The sequence below is a fragment of the Chrysemys picta genome, chromosome 7 (assembly GCF_011386835.1).
Source record: "Chrysemys picta bellii isolate R12L10 chromosome 7, ASM1138683v2, whole genome shotgun sequence".
Lineage (NCBI taxonomy): Eukaryota > Metazoa > Chordata > Testudines > Emydidae > Chrysemys > Chrysemys picta.
This window is the reverse complement of record NC_088797.1, coordinates 75,518,229-75,523,646: the sequence shown is the minus strand read 5'-3', so window position 1 is coordinate 75,523,646 and position 5,418 is coordinate 75,518,229. Positions and strand designations below refer to the sequence as shown.

Here is a 5,418-nt window from a genome sequence, read left to right as displayed (position 1 = left end):
TTTCTCGTCCATGATCTGGGACCCCCAAGATGGGGGTGTTTGTCACACAGCAGCCGCGGTCTCCTCCCCACCCCCACAGGCACTGTCCCAGTTCTTGACCCTGCTTGTACAGAAGTCGTGGGTGATTTGGACAATGGGCAGGTCCCCACTATCCCCCATTCAGGTTTGAGTCCTGCAGCTGGTGTGGGTGGGGCCGGGAGGTCCCTCGCTAACTGGCTCTCTCTCCCATAACCCCACTCCTGGTGGATGCAGGATGAGGCCCAGCAGCTCATGTTCCTACACGCCATCCACCACGCATGTCTTGCTGCACAGCAGAGAGGGCAGGACACATTGGAGCTACACTGCTGAAAGGCAGCTGTGGTGGAGAGGATTGTGGTGAGTGAGACATGGCACCCAGCAGCTGGAGGGAGGACAGAGACATGGGAGGGGCAGGGGTCTCCCTAGGCCAATGGATGGTGGATGGCTGGTGCTGGAGGGGCAGCTGAGGGCAGAGATTGCTGGGGCTGAAGATTGGGAAGAAGAGACGGGAGAAATTCTGAGATTGGTCACATAGGCGTGCACAGAACATTTCATTAGGGTGTGCACCCAGAGAACCCCACCCTAGCCCCGCCCCCATCCACTCCCTCCCACTTCCCGCTCTCTGACTGCCCCCCTCAGAACCTCCAACCCCCCCTGCTCCTTGTCTCCTGACTGCCCCCTCCAGGGACCCTGCCCCTAACTGCCCCCCAGGACCCCATTTAGGCCTCCCTGCTCCTTGTCCCCTGACTGCCTCCTCCTGAGACCCCCCCCCATTGTAACTGCCTCCCTAGGACCCTACCACTGCTCCATCTCCACCCCATCCCACCCCCTTCTTTCCCCACTGCCTCTTTCCCCCTGCCCTGCCCACAACTCACTGTTGTACAAAATGAAGGATGGCTCCCAGCACACAGAAGGGAGCTCAACCAGCACTAGGACCCAGAAGATTGTGTCCAGCTGCAAAGTCCAGGGAGCTGAGTAGCACCTCCTTTTTTCAGCGGGGCTGCACAGCAACTCTGCGTTCACAGAAATGGGGGGCAGGGGAGAAGTGGCATGTGACCTTGCACCCCATGTGGCCCCCACCCCTCGCCTCTCTTTGGGGGGGCAATGCCCCCAAACTATGCCATGAACATTCCCAATCACATCCCCTGATCCTCCTTCACTTTCTGCAGGGAAGCAAAGAACGCTGCAGGAGGGGGACCTGGGCTGTTTTCATTCCCCCTGGGGCCCGGGAGTACCCCACACAAACCCCCACTGCCCAGCGCCATCCCCGGAGACCCACTCCCCTGACCCTGCCTGCCCCCGAGCCACACTCACTGGCCTGCTGGGCGGGGGTTATTTGCCTTGCCTGGGCTGAGCCAGCATCATAGCTGGGGTCGGTGGGGGATCAGAGTGGGAGAGGAGGGGCCTGCCTGGGCTGGGCTCCCTCATAACCCCCTTGCCTAGGGTGACCAGATAGCAAGTGTGAAAAATCGGGACAGGAGGTGGGGGGTAATAGGAGCCCATATTAAAAAAAAGCCCCAAATATCAGGACTGTCCCTATAAAATCGGGACATCTGTTCACCCTACCCTTGCCTGGCGCCCAGACAAGCCCCCCCACCTCGCTGCCTGAGAATGACCCGGCCCCTGCACTGGTCTCAGGTGGCTCAGCCCGGGGAGGTGGCAGGCTGAGTAAGACAAGCCGGAGCCGCGCTGGGGAGCGGGGCAGGCAGATCCCTGTGGGACATGACTCCCAAGACGGAGGAGCAAGTGGGCGGAGGGGACAGGGTGGAGATATCTGGGCTGGCCGGACAGCTGAGCGGAGCACGGGGGAGGGGCTGGAGAGGAGCGGAGCCAGCCTGCGGTGGCCCCTCGGCTGGCAGTGCAAGTGAAGTGCAGTGCCTGGCCGGCTGACAGGCCCCTGTTGAGCACGGGCCCGGCGCCATGGCGCCTGTGGTGCCATTATAAACCCGCTGCTACTGCTCAGGGGCCAGGCATTAGGGTGTGCCTGGGCACACCCAGCACACCCCCTGCAGACGCCTGTGATTGGTCACTAGTGGGCAGAAATTGGAGGAGCAGGAGGCAGGTGGGGGGATCCTGCTGGCTGTGTGGGGCGCTGGCTGTGTAATCTCCTCACTGGGAAGTGTCAGTGAGGCCCGAATCTCACACGCTCCTTTGGGTCTCACAGGAGCTCATTGAGGAGCTGCCTGATAACTTTCCATCCGGCGCCATCCTCACTAACTCCCTGATTGCTGTGGGCAACTTCAGGTACCGAGACCCTCCCACCTGGTTCCCTTAACCCCGGTGCTGCTCAGGCCCAGTGCTGGGAGTCACTGCCCCTCCCACTCCCAGGTCACCTCCCAAGGGTGGCTCCTCTGGCAGAGGTGGTGGGAAGATTTGCTCCCTCCTGGCTGGGCTGTTCTTTTCACTCCAGTAACATTGCAATGGCTTTGGGGGAAAGGCTCACTCCCAGGATCAGATACTGGAGGGGCAGCAGGGTCCAGGGAACGGGCATTATGCCTACCCTGCCACTGTCTGTCTGGGAAACCTTGGCCTTGTCATTCTCTGGCTCGGTGCCTCAGTTTCCATTCTCGCCAGCCTGTGTCTATTTCCCTGCAGTTTCACGTCCATGTTGGTGCCAGTCCCACCCCCGCACTGCACAGTCTAATACTGGCTCCTCTCTCTTGGACTTGAGAGCCACGGAAGGGGAGAGGGGTCTGTCTCCTTCCTGGTGAGCTGTTCCGGAATCAGGAGTTCAGGGAGGACGGGACCAGCCCTGACACCGAACATTGTTCCAATCTAGAGAGACAATGACAGGTTGTGAGCTGCAGGATACAAGCATCATCCTGGGGGCAACAATCCCCTTCTAAAGCTTTGTGATCAATGAATCAGATATTCCACTCTGCGCACAATGTCTCAGTCCCTTGGGGATGGGATGTGTGTCTCATTTGCACAACACATGCACCTTGACCCTGAGCTGCCTCCTTTCCCCACAGCACATTAACTACTGGATCGTGTCCAGGGTGTCACAGGAGAGAGCCAAGGCCATTAGGAGCAACACGGCCCTGCTTAGATTTACCATCACCCTCGCTGAGTTTGACGTAAGTGACCTCTGACCCCAGCTTCCTGACTCCAGGTGTAGGTGGGCTGGCTCTAACTGGCTGTAGGATCTGCTGCTGCAGGGGCTGTGGGTTAGGAGTGTTCCTCTTGGAGAGGCAGAGTCAGAGCAGAGAATGAGCTTGGCTTGAGTCAAGTTCTTCTTGTCCTGGTTAAGAGGTGACTCTGGGCTTTTAAGGGGACCATGCTCCAGGTTCATGCCTTCCTGTCAACCTGGAGCATCTGGGGAACAGGAGCAGCGCCAGGGTTTTTGCCGCCCTAGGCGGCAGCGCTCCTCCTCTGAAGCTGCGTTCTCAGTGGCGGGGGTCCTTCCACTCTGGGTCTTTGGGGCACTTTGGCGGTGGGTCCCGGAGCGAGTGAAGGACCCGCCGCCAAATTTCTGCCAAAGACCCGGAGCGGAAGAAGCCCCTTTGGGCGGCCCTGGTTCTCGGCGGCATTTCCGCAGCCGCTTTTCTTCCCGCCCAGAGGAATCGCTGGCGAAATGCCGCTCCCCACATCCTGCTGACCTAGGCGACCACCTAGGGTCGCCCGTGGAAGCACCAGCCCTGCTGGGGAAGCAAGTCCTCATGGAGGGCCCTGCCCACATCCCTGTGCTCCAGGCTCCCTTGGGGGCAGAGGAAATTAAGGGTCTAGCTCCTATCCTCTAGCATCTCCTGCAGAGGTGCTGAGGGGAAGGAGAGTCCTGGCCCTGGGGGGATGGGGAGCTGACAGGAAAATGCTGATGGAGTCTCCTCTCCCTCCCATTAGAACTCAGCAGAATTCCCCGGATGGGTCACCATGTGGCACAGCTGGCTCTGTTCATCAGTGACCCAGCCAAGGACATCAGCCAGCAGGCCAGGGAGTGGGTTTACTGGCTCTACCAGCTGCTGCTGCACCAGAGGGGTAAGGAACCCAGCTGGGAAATGGCACCCGATAGAAGAGTGAGACTGGGACCCCAGCCAATTTCTCTCAGACTGACCCCGGCTGGAGGATGAGTCTCTCTCTATCTCTTTCTCTGTCCTACACCACCTCCTGAAATTCTGTTGGGCCAGGCACGCAGTGAGGACTCTGCCCACTGTGCAGCCACCAATGGGATTGGAAGGACACAAGCACTGCAAGCAGAATGACAAATGTGTGTGCGTGTCTCTTTCCCAGGGCTGACCATCCATGAGGCCGAAGACCTGTGGTGCTGGGACTGGCACCAGGACAGTAGGCTCCTGGGCTATAGGTGCACAGCCAGAGTGGGGGAGGTAAGAACACTCTGCCAGGGCATGAGACAGCTCAGGGAGTGGGGATGTCTGGGTCCCCTGCAGTGGTTGCCTCCTGGGGCCACTAGACAGAGATACTGTTTTAGCCCCAGGATTTGGAGGCTGGCTCTGGGCAATCTACTAATACCTCACATCCTGTTGGTTTTAGGTCTTGGGAAAGTTCTTCTCGGAGGGGCAGAGAAGATTCTTCCTCTGGACAGCAATGCTGGCCATCCACAACTCCCTGCTGCATGTCAGCCAGTCTGGGCTGCTCCTCCCCTACTCCCTTCTGGGGGAAGCCCAGCAATTGATGGGGGACAAGGTAAGTAGCTGCATTAGACTCAGGAGATTCAGGCCTCATTCCCATCCTATTGCCTTTTGCTGGCCTGGCAGCAAGGAGCAGGGCCGGCTCCAAGCACCAGCAAACCAAGCAGGTGCTTGGGGCGGCACATTTTCAGGGGCGGCATTCCAGCCAGCCTTTTTTTTTTTTTTTTGGCGCTTGGGCGGCAAAAGCCTAGAACCGGCCTTGGCAGCAGCAGCGCGTCCTGCACCAGGGGCGCCCTGGGGCTGCTGTGGTTTGCGTCGGGGAGCAGCACCCACACCTTATGGCCAGGCGGGCTCCAAGCACAGGACATTCGGGCGGGGGGGCCGCCCCTCAGGGCACACGGAGCCGCTTGCAGCTGCCGTAGGGCGGGCGCCCCCCAGTGCCGCAGCCGGGGCGGGGCGAAGCAGCCCGAGCTGTCCAGGGACTGCGGCAGGGCGGCCAGGAGCAGCAGCAGCAGCGGGGCCATAGTGGGGACTGGTGCCCGGGGCGCTGCTGTGCAGGGCCCGCGTCCCGCTCTCCGGGGCTCCGCTCCCTCTGGGGCTGCCCTGCCCCGGCTCCTCAGCCCTCTGCCGGGTGGTCCCCCGGCTCTGCCTTCCCGGATCCCGGCTGGTTATGGAGGCAGGAGCCCCGGCTGGAGGGACCGTGAGCTGAGGCGTGGTCCAGGAGCCCCGCTGCTTATCCCGACTCTGCCAGCGCCAGACCGGCTGGAGGCAAGGGGGGAGCGGGCGGAGTCAGCACTGGTGGGGGGAAGCCCAG

General features: G+C 60.7%; 1 long non-coding RNA gene across 1 annotated transcript; it reads left to right on the top strand.

The window, feature by feature from the left end:
• The first annotated feature begins 3,864 nt into the window (after window positions 1-3,864).
• LOC135972938 (uncharacterized) lies at window positions 3,865-4,715 on the top strand. The gene is made up of 3 exons (XR_010589551.1): window positions 3,865-3,993; window positions 4,246-4,340; window positions 4,507-4,715. It is a non-coding gene; the product is annotated as an uncharacterized LOC135972938 (long non-coding RNA).
• The last annotated feature ends 703 nt before the right edge of the window (window positions 4,716-5,418 follow it).